The 17,352-nt window shown below is 42.1% G+C and overlaps 1 protein-coding gene across 13 annotated transcripts in view; it reads right to left on the minus strand.

Moving 5' to 3' along the window:
* KSR2 (kinase suppressor of ras 2) overlaps window positions 1–17,323 on the minus strand; it is a 435,324-nt gene extending 418,001 nt beyond the window's left edge. For 7 of the 13 annotated variants that reach the window (XM_082416773.1, XM_082416774.1, XM_082416772.1 and 4 more), the window contains exon 1: window positions 15,897–17,323. The gene's annotated coding sequence lies outside the window, so the exon portion shown is untranslated. The remainder of the gene's footprint in view (window positions 1–15,896) is intronic. The other 6 variants (XM_082416782.1, XM_082416781.1, XM_082416779.1 and 3 more) reach the window with 6 other exon arrangements.
* Between the last annotated feature and the right edge of the window lie 29 nt (window positions 17,324–17,352).

Below are 17,352 nucleotides of genomic sequence, written 5' to 3' on the forward strand. Positions count from 1 at the left end.
GTGGTCTAGTCACACAGTGGAACATTATTCAGCCTTAAAAAAAGAATGAAATTCTGATACATACTACAACATGGGTGAACCTTGGAGACATTATACTCAGTGAAATAAGCCAGACATGAAAGGACAACTATTGTACGATTGCACTTATGTTGATTACCTAGAAGAGTCAAATTCATAGAGACAGAAGTAGAATAATGGTTACCAGGGGCTGCGAGAAGGGGCAATGGGGAGTTATTGTTTAATGGGTACAGAGGTTCAGTTTGGGAAGATGAAAAGTTCTGGAGATGGATGGTGGTGATGGTTGCACGACAATGCGAATGTACTTATGTCACTGGACTGTGCACTGACAGTTAAAATGGTAAACTTTACGTTAAGTATATTTTACCACAATTTAAAAAAAGAATGCAGTGCTAAACCAAAAAGGTGTCACGTTTGAACAGAACTTTGATGCCCTGGGGACATTTTTCTTTTTATTTCATGTTCAAGACTATGGGTAATGGGAGGACAGAGGACAGTGCAAATCTGGTCTCAAAATAAGCAGAATGCTACTGAGTTTATCTTTTTTTCATTTTGTATCTCCTATTCATCTTCATTCCCATTGAAATACTAACAGAAAACTGCTAACATTAAACAATTAATAATTATACAATTTGGGCTTCCCTGCTGGCACAGTGGTTAAGAATCTGCCTGCCAATGCAGGGGACACAGGTTCGAGCCCTGGTTCGGGAAGATCCCACATGCCAAGGAGCAACTAAGCCCATGTGCCACAACTACTGAGCCTGTGCTCTAGAGCCTGCCTGCCTGCCACAACTACTGAGCCTGTGCGCCACAACTACTGAAGCCTGCACGCCCAGAGCCCATGCTCTGCAATAAGAGGAACCACCACAATGAGAAGCCCGCGCATCGCAGTGAAGAGTAGCCCCTGCTCGCCACAACTAGAGAAAGTCCACGTGCAGCAATGAAGGCCCAACGCAGCCAAAAAAATAAAAAGTAAAATTAATTAATTAATTTAAAAAATAATTAGACGTTGTGATATGATGCCCTTCACAAATTTTGCAAGTCATAAAGATTCAATGAGATAACATGTATAAAGTGGTTAGCACAGTTCCTTAGTTATTATTGTTCTTATTTTTGTCTCATTTAATTCTCAAATCATTCCTGTGACTTGGGTATTATTGATATCCCCATTCTGTAGCCAAGAAAAACCAAGGCTCAGAGAAGTTAAGTGATTTGTCCAAGGTCACACAGCACCTGGCAGAGCTGAGGCTAAAAAGTGACTGTCAGACTCCAAAGTCTATGTACTTCAGATGTAGAAAACAAACTTATGGTTACCAGGGGGAAAGAGAGGGGGGAGGAATAAACTGGGAGACTGGGATTGACATATACACACTATTATATATAAAATAGATAACTAATAAGGACCTACTGTACAGCACAGGGAACTCTACTCAGTACTCTGTAATAACCTATATGGGAAAAGGATCTAAAAAAGAGTGAACATATTTATATGTATAATTGATTCACTTTGCTGTACAGTAGAAACTAACACAACATTGTAAATCAACTATACTCTCATAAAAATTTTTAAAAACAACAAAAAAACCAAAGTCTATGTGCTTGACCCCTATGCAGAGAATACTTTGCCAAGCCTTCAGTTTCATGAGACAATTCTAATTGTTCCTAAAAGTGCACCAAAGCAAGTATTAATTAATTTTTTACATTTCAAAATATCATTCACTTACTTATTACTGTAGTCAAATATATTATAGTACATATCACTTCTTCAAAGTATTAAATGATTTATTCAAAATAATATAGTTGCGGGTCTTCCCTGGTGGTCCAGTGGTTAAGAATCGGCGCTTCCACTACAGGGGGAGCGGGTTCGATCCCTGGTCGGGGAACTAAGATCCCATTGGCCACACGGCGCAGCCAAAAAAAAAACCAAACAAAGAAAAAAATGAAATAATACACTTGAAAGGCACTTAATTTAAAAGACCCCTCTATCCTACCCTTCCCCATCTCACCTTTCAGGTCCTGTTCGTTAAAGGCAACCACCTTCAACCCTCATATCTTTTCCCCTGGTACTTACTACCACCCTTCTAAATGAGAAACTTATAGTGACATTTCTTGATTTATCAAGTTTAGAATGTTTATTGGCTCATTTCTCCCACACGAACATCACTCCCCATTACCCTCCTATCTCTCCAACATCATTACATAGCACTTCGAGGGTGGAAAATGTTTACGTTAGGTTTTTATTACAACCACATAAATACTGTTTACTGCCAAACCAAGTACATGCACTATGGCTATGGCTCCTTTCCTACACGGCCCTTTGCTTTTCCTAGAATTAATAACTAACTTGGTTTTTTTATGTCTCTGGTTTTCTTACTATTGTTTCTAAGTAATTCTCCAAGTGCTCTGACATCTCTGCCATAGGCCTATCAACAAAATGTTCTCTACATTCAAAGAATCAGTTTCATCTATTTCCCAGAGACCTCCTCCCAGAGTCTGTTTTCTTGCTCCAATCTGGACAAGTTGCTCTTTGGGGCCTGCTACACAGCTGTCATTTTGAATCATCTCTTTGCCATTGTCCTCGGAATTCCCTTTATTTTCGCCCATTTAAAATCTCCCCTTCCCTGGAGTCTTGTCCTTCTCGTTCTCACTTTACTCTATCATTTTGTTGGAACACATTTCCAAAAGCTTACTAAAAGAGGGTAAATGGGAGGTAATTTTTTTCAAGTCTCTGCATGCCCAAAAATACTGTTCTAACCTCACTCCTCAAGGATAGTTTCTCTCATCCCTGCCTTCCTCAATTACTACGTGTGAGCTCCCCCAGAAAGGACATGAACTTGGAGGAGGCGGCTCTCTGTAGCTGAGGCTGATCCCAAAGAAGCTGACAGCAGAGTCTGTCTCCAGGTCATGCTCCCAGCAGCTGGACAGCAAGTCCTTCCTTGAATAGGGTCTGGACCATCTCCAGGGCCCACCCTTACCGTATGAGTCTGCTATGGCTGCTATAACAAATTAGCACGAACATAGTGGCTAAAAACAACACAAATTTATTATCTTACAGTTCAGAAGACTGCAAGTTCAAAAATATCTTGCTGAGCTAGTGAAGGTGTTGGCAGGGTTTTGTTCCTTCTGGAGGCTCCAGAGGAGAATACATTTCTTTGACTTTTCTGCCTGCTAAAGACTGCCCACAATTCTTGGCTTGTGGCCCCCAGCCAGCAATCACATCACTCTGACCTCTGCTTCCATTGTCACATCTTTCTCTAACTCCTCTGCCTCCCTCTCTCACTTATAAGGACTCTTGTGATTACACTGGGCCCACTGGGATAATCTAGAATAATCTCCGCATCGCAAGATCCTTAACTTAATCATATCTGTGAAGTCCCGCTTGCCATGTCAGGTAACATAGTCACAGGTTCCAGGGATTAGGAAGTGGACATCTTTGGGGGGCCATTATCCTGCCTACCAAAGTCACCAAAGAGATGGATATTCTAGAGTAGCTGGTGAGATTAACACCAAACAGATACAATGAACTTGATGCCTACATTTGTCTACAATAACACCTCACGTGGATGGAGAGCTTACTCTATCCCAAGCACTGTGGTAAGTGCCTGACATGAATATCTCATTTATTTCTCTCAACGGTTCTCTGAGGCAGGCACTATTTTTACAATCCTTATTTTGCAGATGAGCGAGAGGTCCAAAAAGATTGAGTTATTCGCCTCTGGTCAAACAGCCGGTGACTGGAAGACTCCTTATTGAAATCCGGGTCTGCCTGACTCCAAAGCTGGTTACCTTGACCATGTCTCTCTAATCCTTCTTTGCTTGTTGCTAATTTAGGTCTTTAGGCTGCGAAACACAACTGCCTCTCCTCACCCTACGTGCCAGCTCAGGGTGGCACACGACAAGGGCTCAATAAATATTTGTTGAATTTAATTCTCCAAAACGTCATCTCTTGCTGGTTTCCTCATAACTTTCAGGGTATTCCCAATTCCCATATTCTTCTTCTTGCATCCAATACACTTTTTTTGGTTTGTTTTTGTGTTTTGGCCACACCTCGCGGCATGCGGGATCTTAGTTCCACAACCAGGGACCGAACCTGCACCCCCTGAAGTGGAAGCACGGAGTCTTCACCACTGGACCACCAGGGAAGTCCCCAATACACTTTTTTTTAAAATAAATTTATTTATTTACTTTTGGCTGCTTTGGTTCTTTGTTGCTGTGCGCGGGCTTTCTCTAGTTGCGGCAAGCGGGGGCTACTCTTCATTGCAGTGCACAGACTTCTCATTGCGGTGGCTTCTCTTATTGCAGAGCACAGGCTCTAGGCACACGGGCTTCAGTAGTTGTGGCACGCGGGCTCAGTAGTTGCGGCTCGCGGGCTCTAGAGCACAGGCTCAGTAGTTGCGGCGCACAGGCTTAGTTGCTCCACAGCATGTGGGATCTTCCCGGACCAGGGCTCAAACCCGTGTCCCCTGCATTGGCAGGCGGATTCTTAACCACTGTGCCACCAGGGAAGCCCTCCGATACACTTTTATTGGGCAATTATGTGCTGCCCACTGGAGAAATTCAAAGATAAGTAGAACACGTGGTTTACTTCTGGGGAGCTCACTTTCCAGTGAGGGGATCATGATAGTGACCTAGGAGTAATTTTAAGTTTTTCTCTCTTTTCATCTCTTTAGACAATTAGCAGTGAATGTGAAAAAAGGAGATATCATTGTTATTGTTTTCCCCCAACTATCGAGGATAGAAACCAGAAACACCAGAAGAGGAGGCTGGTAGCTCTTTCAGACTATTTTTCACATTAATACATATTTTTACTATGCACACAAGTACAGGGGCAGTTTTAGGTTTTGTTTCCCTTTTTAAAAAAATGGAAGCATGGTCTGCAGATTATTCTTATGCTTGTTTTTCCATTTAGGAAGGCACAATAGATACATTGCCAAGCTCACTTCCTCTTAACTGTTTCATTTCCCATTGGTGCTCATCAAAATTGTTTCAAGTGTTCCCCCCATCCCCAAACTTGCAGGATAGGAACTTCCTTTTGCAGCTCAAGTCCTGGTTACAACAACCTTGAGGAATGACAGCTCTACCTTTTACTAAACCATTGGGCACCTCGTCCCCAGAATGATCTTTCCAAAGCATAAGTTTGATGATCTCTCCTCTCCCAAATTTCCCCAAGGCCCTGCAGGATAAATCCAAATCCCAACTGCCTGGCCTAGCATGAAGATTTTCAGAAGCTGGCCCCTCGTCCAGAATCAGCCTTCAGTGGTGACGGTCTAAACACACATTCCACACCCCCATGGGCTTTCTTCATTCTGCCTTAGTGGTCTTCTTGCAGACTCTCCACTGCACAAGCCTGTCTGGAATCCGGGTAAATTTTACTCATTCTTCAGTTTCTGCTGAAACATCACTTCCTCAGGGTCCTTCCTGGCTCCTCCCAGCCTGGGTCTCCCTTTACTTTCTTTCACCCTGGGGACGTGCATCACACTAGTAATTAACTTACTCAGTGTCTGTGTTGCCTGCCCTTCTCTCTCATCCACTTGAGGGTCTTTCTCCTTCACCTGCTGTACCCCCAAGGCATAGCACAGTTGGTGGCCCACTGCAGGTGTCAATAAATGTTTGCTGAAAGGGTGACAATGAATGACTCATGGGGAAATTTTACTGCTTCTAGTTAATACACAAATGCGTAGGTACAGTCTCATGTTGAATATTTGGTTCCACTGACAGTGATAAAAAAAGAGAAAGATCGCTTACCAAAATACAGGCATCCTACTTTCTTTTTTAAAAGTACCTTATCTATTTTAAGAGTCGTTCTCTTCTCGTGGTTTTTATTCGTTTATTTATGGCTTTAATCACTGTGATCCAATTTTTTTTTTATTTTATTTTAAAATTAGTCAGTTTTATTTTACTAATTAATTTTTATTGAAATATAATTGATTTACAATATTAGTTTCAGCTATACAAAACAGTGATTCAATATTTTTACAGATTATACTCCAGTTAAACTTATTACCAAATAATGGCTATATTTCCCCGTGCTGTACAAATAGATGTGATCCAATTTATTTTAACGGAGTCTTTAAAAATATAATTATCTGAAGCGATTGGCAACTTATCTTGCTGTTTGTTTCTTTTGCCTCTTGCTCATGGTGAATTGTTTCCTTGTGTGTTTTGTAATTTCAAACGAGTTGATCTTTATTTGTGGGAATTCTGTATGTCAAGGCTGAATGTTTGTCCTTCCAGAGCTTGTGTTTAGCTACTTTCTTCGCTTGGCGGTTCCCCACAGTATAAATTAAAACCCAAACCTATGTGAGTACAGTCGTACTGTGACAAATTCAGAGGGGACATTTCTTGCCCACCCAGGCCCACCTAAGGAGAGATAAACATCCGAGTTATCGCCCTATGCTGGCTGGGCAGATTTTTCTAGAACCCCACTCCCTTCCGTAAGAGTGGAGCTCTTTGAGGGTCCTTGTTTGTGTGGAGGCCACAGTTCCAATTCCCCCGAAACTTTGTCCCCTCTGTCCTTTGGTTTGTTTGGTTGGTTGGTTTTTAGGTTTTTTTCTTTTTTTTCTTTTTTTTTTTTTGGCCGTGCCGCACATCTTGTGGGACCTTAGTTCCCCAACCAGGGATTGAACCTGGGTCCTCTGCAGTGAGAGTGCAGAGTCCTAACCACTGGACTGCCAGGGAACTCCCCCTTCTTTCCTTTGGCACCTTTAAAAATCAAAGATCTCCTCCCGCTACTCTGGATTTCATACCCTCTTTTTCTGACTCCAGAAGATTATCTCTATTTTCTCCGGTATTTCTAGTTGACTATCAAATGTGGGAAAGTTTTTAGATTATCTAGTCCAGAATATTGCCCAAAATGGAAACCCAGTGGACTAGTTTTCAGATCTTTCCCTCATTCTGTATGCATGAGTCTATTTTTTTAAGTCACTTTGTTCTCCTCTTATTTTCTGTATATTTACCACCTCTCTCCTGTTCTCTTACATTTACAAGTTACATTACAGAACAAGATGCCTTATGCTAATAATTTCTCAGTATAAACTATTCTTTTTTTCCCTTAGTTTTTGGCTCTTATTATTGGCTCTTTTTCAGCTCCTATCCTATCTTTTTTTTTGTAATTTCCTAGTGAACAGGCACCAAATATAGTTAGTATTTAATCTATATGTCACCTGCTCATTTAAATGCTCTTCTTTAAAAAAAAAAAATCTAACCCAGTCTTGCAGATAAAAAAAATCTTGAGGTCGACAAAACTGCTAGCAATGTTTCCATAAAAACTGTTGTCAAAAGACTGGCAAACTTGGTAACACTAGGTAGCTAAGTTTTTAAAAATTCAGTACTAGTAATGCAAGTCACATCTACAATTTGAACGAAAATTCTAACTTGCTTCAAACTTATTTTAGGCCTAGATAAATTACTTTTGGTCTTAGATCTAGGAATATATGCCTATAAACAGTCTATTGCTATACAAGTATACTGTGTACTTTATACAGATAATATTTGCAGCCTTGGGATGCTGTAGCAGTATTTGTAATACTGTTCATCCTCACTCATAGCTTACTTGGAACTTCTCCTTAACATAATACCAAGTAAGAATTAGATAAGTATTAAAGTGACTACTTTTGTCATTGCTCTAGTCAAGGTTACACGTTAGCTAACTTATAAATGTCACTCTCCATGACAGAAATATCAGCCACTGAAATAGTTTATGAGCACAGTCACAAAGCTTTTTCAAAAGGACTTTTAAAAATTCTCTTAGGGGGCTTCCCTGGTGGCGCAGTGGTTGAGAGTCTGCCTGCCAATGCAGGGCACACGGGTTCGAGCCCTAGTCTGGGAAGATCCCACGTGCCGCGGAGCAGCTGGGCCCGTGAGCCACAACTACTGAGCCTGCGCGTCTGGAGCCTGTGCTCCGCAACAAGAGAGGCCGCGATGGTGAGAGGCCCGCGCACCGCGATGAAGAGTGGCCCCCGCTTGCCACAACTAGAGAAAGCCCTCGCACAGAAACGAAGACCCAACACAGCCATAAATAAATAAATAAACAAATACTTAAAAAAAAAAAAGTATAAGTCTATTAATTTAAAAAAAAAAAAAAATTCTCTTAGGGAATTCCCTGGCAGTCCAGCGGTTAAGACTCCACCCTTCCAATGCAGGGGGTACAGGTTTGATCTCCGGTCAGGGAACTAAGATCCTGCAAGCCGCGGGTTGCTGTCAAAAAAAAAAAGAAAGAAAGAAAAAAAATTCTCTTAGTTATGTCAGCTTTGGTTAATGAATATTCTACCTGGCTTTTCTTCTCAGCCTCCAAGAAAGTTTTAAGAGTTGGTAAATCCCAATTTTAAGGATTTGGAGAATTGTCACTGTAGCAGTTATCTATTGCTGCATGACAGACCACCCCTAAACGCAATGGCTTAAAATAACAATCGTTTAATTTGTTCCTGAGTCTGTGGGTCAGGAACTCTGTCAGGGCTCAGAGGGGCAGTTCATCTGTGTTCCATGCGGTGCCGGCTGGGGTGCATTCATGTGGGGCTGGAGGACCCACGCTGGCCTCACTCACAGGGCTGGCGCTTCAGCTGGAATGGCTTGAACGACTGGGGACTGCGCGGCTGGGCCTCCTTCCCTGTGGGGCTGGCTGGACTTCCCAGTGTGCACGGGGCCTCCTGGCTGTCAGCTGAGTTCCCGGACTCCCCTGCCTTGGCCTCTTTCTCCAGCAGGATAGCCTGGACTCCTAGACATGGCAGATGGTGTCCCACTCTGGTTAAAGTGGAAACTTCCAGGCCTCAGCTGGGAAGTCCCAGAATAGTATTTCCACCAGATTCTGCCACATTCCATTGGTCAAAGCAAGTCAAAGGCCAGCCTCCAAGGAGTGAAGAAATAGATTCCACCTCTTGAGAGGGGAAGAGGCCCCCATCCACAGCGACAGGAGGAATTGTTGGCAGCCATCTTTGTAGGCAATCTACCGCAGTTGCTTTGCCCAACTAAATACATAGCACCCATTCTGTTTATAAAGTTGCTACAAATCAAAGGGGGAAGTTTATTAACGACAGTTTAGGATAACTTAGTAACTAGTATTAGGATAGTTTATAATACTTAGACTAAAGATGTCAAGGTATTTTCCTAATATAAATACGCTTAGGGCTGCGTTTAAATGTCACTGTCATTATTCAGCACTTAACAGTTTCAAGTGAGAAGGCACAATCTCACTTGATTAACATTAAAGCTTAAGTTAAATTCAACTCCTCCTTAGGATCTGGGAGATTACCTTTACTTATTTATTTGCTTGTTTATTTTCTAAACAGCAATTCTATATGGCTTGACTTACTACATTTTCCCATCTCAGAATAATTTCCAAAGTCCTTTTTTATTTATTTATTTTTCCTTTTTCTTTTTTTGGCTGAGCCATGCCATGCTCCAGATGGCACCCATGCCCCCTGCAGTGGAAGCACAGAGTCCTAGCTACTGGGCGGGGGAAATTCCCGTGGGTGATTGCCTTTAGTTCCTTACCTCTGTGTGTGTCTTCTCCCTGGTGGTCACTTAGGAGTATGGGGAGACATGAATAAATTATCTTGTTTTCTTGTTCTGATGTACCATATTGTAGGCTTGGAAGAACTTTCTAATCCCACTAATTGTTTTTAAGAAACAACGATTTTGATTTTGCAAATTTTACCACACCGAGTTCTCCACAGTCGGGTACACCAAGATCTTACCACTGCAACCCTTCCTGGTGTTAAGCAGATGGATAATTTTGAAATATGTACGTATGGAATTAAGTTTCGTGACTATCCAAATACGCCAACCACTTCCACGGCAGTTGGAATTATGCAGTGGAAAACATTTCCAATGATGCCCTTTTATGTGTTAATTTTGCAAAATTTATTCTCAATTATAATTTCAAATCACCTGAGCAACAGAAGAAAATCAGAAGTTGTATCAAAACCAAGAACTTATTTGAATTTAGCATTAAGAAAATATTTTTAATTAATTAATTGGCACAAGTTGAAGATAACCCGTATTTAACAAGCCAGTTCTGGTTGACATTTGCCAAAATATGACATATTGAATATGTTCTCTTTATTCAATACCCCTTAAATTAAATTGTGAAAAAAAAATTAAAGCAGAGGGTATAAAATAATCTACTTCCATGAGACTCAGGAAAATTTAATTAGATACCCCTTTAAGTAAGAAATTTGCTTTTGTAAAATTTTTTTAAAATCTGTACTTTAAATGACCTTTAAATTTCAAGACTTTTTCAAGATACAATTGTCCAGTCCTCATATTCATGAACATGCCAGATATTTTAATTTCTTGCACATCTGCCAAGTCTCTTCAGTTTAGAACAAGATTTAATTCTAAGGTGCCTCCCTTTTTAAAAAACACACTTTCTCCAAGTCAAAAGAATTTTTTAAAATATATTTTGAAGAAGCCCATAGGCCGCAACTAAGACCCAGCACAGCCAAAAAAAAAAAAAAAATGAAAATGTTAAAAAAAATTCATAATAAAAAGATAAATTGTTAAAAAATATATATATATATTTTTTAACCATCTATATCTTTGAAACACTTAAAATATTTTCAGGTTTAAAAATCCTCCTCCAGACTGACCTGCGGCAGCCTTGGCTCTTCGGTGTTCAGTACTACTCTCTTGCTGTACTTTTCAACATTACATTGATTTTAAATACACTTTTTTTTTAAATCACATTGCCATTGAACTTGGGCCAAATACTTTGAAAGAGTGAGTTTAGGGGGATTGGAGGAATGGGATGAAATATCTATAAATAGCAGTTCTCTGTGTAGCATGCACTGTATAATAAAGTGTGTGTAACTCTGCCATGCAATGTAAATAATGACAGTAATTTGCATTTTCTTATTACTATTCGTCCTCGAATTGAATCTGTGGTCTTTTGCCAACATTAAGGTCTATTTCTCACTTCCTTACATCCCCCAGGGTCCCTACTATAATGGGAGTGGGTAGTCAACAGTCCCCTTGTTCAGCACACAGATCTTAATGACAGGTACACATCCAGCTGCTTTTTTGCCTCTGCCTTTTCAGTCTCACAAACCCAAAGGCAGTATGGTTCACGGCTGGACCAATGCCGAACAGAGCCAGGCCAGTGTAACTACACTTCCAACACCTCTTTATTAACATCCTTTTCTCTTTTTAAATCCCAATGACCCCGGAGATTCTAGCCCAAGGCAATGACGCTGGACTCCAAGTAGGGAGAATTAGGAAGGATTCCAGAAGAAGAAATATTTTTAAAATTTTACCAGCCTGGAGGGCCTATTATTAATGTGACAGAATAATATGATTAAGAATAAACTGGACTTATTTTCTACTCTAGACTCATCACAAATGACTAAGGGGGATTTTTTTCCCCCAAGCAATTAAGTCTTAGAGTCCTGGGGTGCTGGGCTTGCCTTGCTCAAGGGAGCTAGGATGCCTAGGATCTTAGGGACTTGAGTGGATTATCAAGATTCCAGGCCCTTAGAGGGGCAGGGGTGGGAGTGCGTGTGAGAGAGGAGTGGCCAGGCTCCCTGAAGCTCCACGCTCGGGATGCAGAGCAGCAGTGGGGAGCAAGATGGCGGGAGAGAGACAGATTACGTAATCCAGCTTATCAACTGCAATGTGCACACAAACTGCCCGGAGAACTTCTTATAATGGAAGTCTGATTCAGGAGGTCTGGAGTGGGTCCAGAGACTCTGCATTTCTAACAAGCTCCCTGGTAATGCCCATACTATGGGTCCTGGGGCCTCACTCGGAGAAGTAGTGGGTAAGGGGGAGGAGGTGGGAGGACTTCAAAGGGGGGGGCACAGGAAAGTCTAAACTTCATGCTCTGTGGCATTGGGAGGAATGACACAAGTTCTGGGTGGCTGAGTTGTACGCTGAGGGAAAGGACACTATTATCAACAGAACTGTCCATCTTCAAAGGGATCACTCCAGTCTGTATGAAGAGCATCTATTCCAACAGACTATATAAAGAACTGAAGACTAAGAGCCCTTCCCCAAATGTTCTGGCCTGTTTCCCCACAACCTCTTAGACTTCTTGAATGACCCTACAGAAGGGAAGGAACCCAACTCCCAACCCCCAATAGATTGAATTTCCAAACTGCCTTGGCCTGTGGAAGGAGCAGTAGAGGACCTTGAACCAGATATATTTAATGTAGAAAAACTGAAAATTTTGAGCGCAAGTGGCATGGAGCAAATTCATATGAGTTACCCTTTCAATCTCAAAGAGAATCAAATTCAGGAATCTGTAAATAGCCATTTCATTAGTTATTCAATCAACAAATATTTAGGGGATGCTGAATGAATTTCCCTAAGTTCCGATGTAGGGCATTTTTGGACTTCTGACAAGAGAAACTAGTTGTAGGGGACAAGTAACCCCAAAAGACCTGAGGACTTAAATTCCTTGTCAGTCAATGATCTTGCCATGGTCACCAAAGAAGATGGCCCTTCCCCTTATACACACTCTTCAAATTGCCCTTTGAGATTTTTCCCTCCTTCAAGTCCTAGCTCTTCATTTAAACATGATTTCACCAATATAAACATGTTCAGGAGAAAGACCCAGTTTGATTTTCTTCTGCCAGCCTCTTCCAAAGATAGCCTGAATCCCATTCTCTCATAAGAACAAGTCTTAAAAATAAACTAAGGCAGTAAGTGCTGTGTCCAAGGCCAAGTTTGTTCCAAAGCTGAGAATAATAAAATTCAGGGTTCCCTTTCCCTAATCCAATTTTAAGAGCAAATGCTTTTGTTGTTAATTTTGTTTGCAAACTCTGATCCTGCCATCTCCAGGACCTGATATTTTATTAAAGCATTTCCAAATCTGGTTCTGATTATATAAGAAAAGTTTGTGCCTGTGCTCATCAATGTCACAATTCACATGGAGAGAGCAGCTTGATTTGCCTTAATCTCCCAGAAGGTCTAAAATCTAGGCAGAGTGCAAGAAGGAATCGCTATATCTTTTGCCTGATCATCTGTCCTTGAGAAATCAAAAGTCACAAGTGCTCTGACGGTGTTTTTGCTTGGCCAGCAGATTTTTTTTTTTAAATTAGTTGTCGATGTTTAACATACGAGAATTTCACATACAAATCCAAGTTTCTGGTTTTTCTTGAAAAATCAGAAGAGCTGGCACCATTTGGTCACTGTCCCTCATGGCTGAGTGCTGGCGTGGTGGACAGTTGTGACCCTTATGGCTTCAATCCCTCTCCTATATTCAGGGATGTCACCAGTTCACAAGTCTTGGTGGCAGGCAGATGTCACTTCCCACTACTCAAGCTATATACCTGGTACTTACTAGCATGTGACCCAGGCCTGGCCAATTAGGCATGTCTCCCCAGGTTCTTATTTTTATTTTTTTATTTTTTTATTTTTTTTTAAATTTTTTGGCTGTACCACGCGACATGCAGGATCTTAGTTCCCAGACCAGGGATCGGACCCGCGCCCCCTGCAGCGGAAGCGCGGAGTCTTAACCGCTGGACCCCCAGGAAAGTCCCTCCCCAGGTTTTTAATGTGGCACTAGCTTTAGGAAAACTCTAATACAGGAGAGAAATGAATTCTTTCTGACAGTAGAAATGGTTAAAGCAACATCCAGTTTGTAGGGTCAGCTTGGGGTGGGGTGGGCGGGCAGTAGCCTCTGAAAGTCGGCAGCAAAAACAGTTTTCTTACTAGTTTCGTTCCGTGGAGTAATTTTGACCATGGTTTCAGTTCCACGGCCTGTCTCTGTTCCATTTTCCAAGCGGGGGTCTCCAGAATTCTAACTGACTGTGAGCTATCCAGTATTTCATTGCTACAATCCTCTTCTGCTTAAATCTTTCATCTATAAGCTCTGCCCCCTTGAGGCAGGGCGTAGTGTACACCCAACTCTCTTCCTTTATATATTAACTTCAGGCTACTTATAAGACATGTGAGCTTGGAACTCAGGTCTTCTCTCCCTCTCTCTCTTTAAAGTGATAGAGTTTTGTCACTGGGAGAAAAGCTAAAGATCACCTAGTGCAAAAATCGTTAAAGTAATGAGAAAAGTTTCCCAGATGCCCCTTCCCTCCACCACCATTCTCTCTTACATCTCACTGGGCACAACTGGATCACAGGCTCACCCTTTAAGCCAATCAGGGGACTAGGTTTGCTGTGATTGGCTTAGCCTAGGGCAGTAGTTCAACTCTGCCTGAATATCAGAATCAACTGAGAAACTTTTATAATGCCAACTGCCGGGTCACACCCCCAGGCCACATTTAATTGGTCTGACTGGACTTCTGGCACTGGAATTTTAAAAAATCCTCTGGTGCTTTTAATATTAACCCTCTCTCTAGTTCAGCCCCACCCATTTTACGAATGCCAATACTGAGGTCCAAACAGATATTAATTAAGTTGCCTAAAGGACTATACCTTCAGTTAATAGCAAAACAGACAGGGGCTTCCCCGGTGGCGCAGTGGTTGAGAATCTGCCTGCCAATGCAGGGCATACGGGTTCGAGCCCTGGTCTGGGAAGATCCCACATGCCGCGGAGCAACTAGGCCCGTGAGCCACAATTACTGAGCCTGCGCGTCTGGAGCCTGTGCTCCGCAACAGGAGAGGCCGCAGTAATGAAAGGCCCACGCACCGCGATGAAGAGTGGCCCCCACTTGCCGCAACTAGAGAAAGCCCTCGCACAGAAACGAAGACCCAACACAGCCATAAATAAATAAATAAATAAATAAAAATTGTATAAAACAGACAGAAGCAAAACCACACACAAATGACATTTACTAGGACACCTTTGTTTTTCCGGAAAACTCATTTGAGTACCCATTCTTTTTCTTAGAAAGTGAGGTCCTGAGGAGCTCCAAGACTAAGAAGCAGTAGAATATAAGGCGGTGGTTTTCAAGCTTGAGCGCATCAGAATCCCCTAGAGGGCTTGTTACAACACGGAGAGCTGGGCCCACCCCTGGAGTTTCAGATTCAGTGGTTTTGGGGTGGGGGGAAGAATAATGAGCATTTCTAACAAGTTTCCAGGAGATGCTGCCGCAGCTGATCCAGCGATCACACCAGCCACCACCAGAGTGGCTAAGAGCTTGGGCTATAGAATCACACCATCTTGGTGAGATCCAGTTCTGCCTCTTATACCAAGTCAGAACATGGGCAAGTTACTTAGCATAACTATGAAATGGGGCCGATAATAATAGTGGCCTGGGTTCATGGCAACAACTGAATATGCATTCAGAACGTAAAAGCACTTAGAACAGTGTCTGGCCCATAGTAACTGCCTAATGAGTGTTAGCTATTAGCATTCATTCATTCCTTCATCAAACAATTATAAATTGAGTGCTTCCTTTGAGACAGGCACTGTTCCAGGCACCAGGAGTACAGTGGTGAGGAAATCAAATGAGCTTACAATCCACTGGGGAGGCACACAATAGATGACCTCATAAATATAAGATAGAATGTCACACAGAAGAATTTTGCACTCCAAGCAAACTGGACAGCAAGTGCACACAGTTTTATGAGAACTTGGTCAAGTTTTGTTTGCATCTTCCAGCTCAAGGAGGTGGTGGCAACATGTTCCTAATGCAAAAGCCCCTTAGCAGCATGGCTCTTACCATGGCAGTTGAATAAAGCCCAGTTTATGGTTTTTATAGTAAGGTTCTCCAGAGAAACAGAACCAATAGTATTTACATATATATATATTATATTTATACTTATGTTATAATACAAGTATGTTTAAATATAATTTATATTTATACTATGTATTATATTTATGTAGATTTAAAAATATTTTTATATTATACACCATACAATAAATATTAATATATCACTATACATTATATATATTTTTTTAATTTAAAATATATTTTAGATATATTCATATTTGTATAGATATTTACATAACATAGATATCATAGGAATTGTAGGAATTGACTCACATGATTATGGAGGCCAAGAAGGCCCATGATTTGCTGTCTGCAAGCGGAAGACCCAGGAAAGCTGGTCCAAAGGCCTGAGGATCAAGAGCGCCAATGTCCGGGGGGCAGGAAAGGATGGATGTCCCAGCTCAAAACGAGAGCAAATTCACCTCTCCTCTGCCTTTTTTGTTCTATTCAGGACCCCAGTGGATCGGATCACGCCCACCTGCATTGATGGGAGTTATCTGCTCTACTCATTCTCCCACTTCAAATGCCAATCTCTTCCAGAAACACCCTCAGAGACGCTCCCCCAAAATAATGTTTACAAGCTCTCCAAGCATCACTTGGCCCAGTCAGGTTGACACATAAAATTAACCCTCCCCAGCATAGTCACACCAGCCAATTCTTTAGGTTTTGTCTGAGAGGAAACATTTGTGACAAGAACAGGACGGGTGAAGAGCTTGCTAGAAGAGAAAGAGAGAGGCGGGTGGAATGCACCAGATGCTTTACCTATGTTATTTCACCTAATCCTCACAGCCATCTTGGAGTAGATATGGTTGGACGAGGAGAGAAGTAACCTGCCCAAAGCTGAGCGGGAACGGTGGTACCCTAGCATCTGCACGACCAGTGCCAGGAGGAAGCAGAGAGCAGGGGCGCTGTCACATCACAAGCCCCATCTGACCCCCTTCTTCTGACTCCCCAGGCAGGGGCGAGGGTGAAGCCATACCTGCCATCGTGTATTTGTCCTCTGTCCCTCTACTCTGCTCCTAAAACAGGTGACAGTGATGTAATAAGATGCAAGGAGCAGCTACTTCTGAATCAGAACACTTCTGATCCTGGTCCAAACTCATCTTCTCCCAGGACTGCTGTCTTTCTCAGCATGTTAAAAAACAAAAAACAAAAAAACTTTACTATGGATGTAATACATACTCATTGCTGGGAATACAGACCAGCAAAATAGAAGAAAACAAAAGTGGTCCATAATCCCCTCACCTCAGAAAAAAATGCTAACATTCTGATACCGATTCTCCTCAGCAGCTTGAGACCATAGGCAGCCTGTCCTCTATGCTTACTAACTAGCCTTCTCCAGTTACACATATTAACCTAACTGGAAGTTACTTACTTTTTATTTATTTATTTATTTTCGCTCTGGAGTTGTTTCTGGAGGTCGGTCGGTTCTGTAAATTTTGTTGGGTGAGGGAAATGGATTTGGGAGACGGACTGGAGTTGGAGTTGTGCTTGGAATTGTTTTTCAATTTGAAGTACTCACCTCCCAGCTTTGGGGCCAACAAAGTATTTCGAGCCTTTTTTCATACGGCAACTGTATTCAAGAACTGTAAGCGGTGGCCTTGCCTCTCCTGCTCCCGCGCTCGCTGGGCTCGGGACGCCCCGCCGCACCAGAGAGAGGGCAGCTCCGGCTAGAACGGCGGAGTTGGAGCGAGGCTGACTGCCAGGGCCTCCCGGTAACCAGGCAACA

Source organism: Balaenoptera physalus (genome assembly GCF_965194825.1).
Source record: "Balaenoptera physalus genome assembly, chromosome: 12".
NCBI lineage: Eukaryota > Metazoa > Chordata > Mammalia > Artiodactyla > Balaenopteridae > Balaenoptera > Balaenoptera physalus.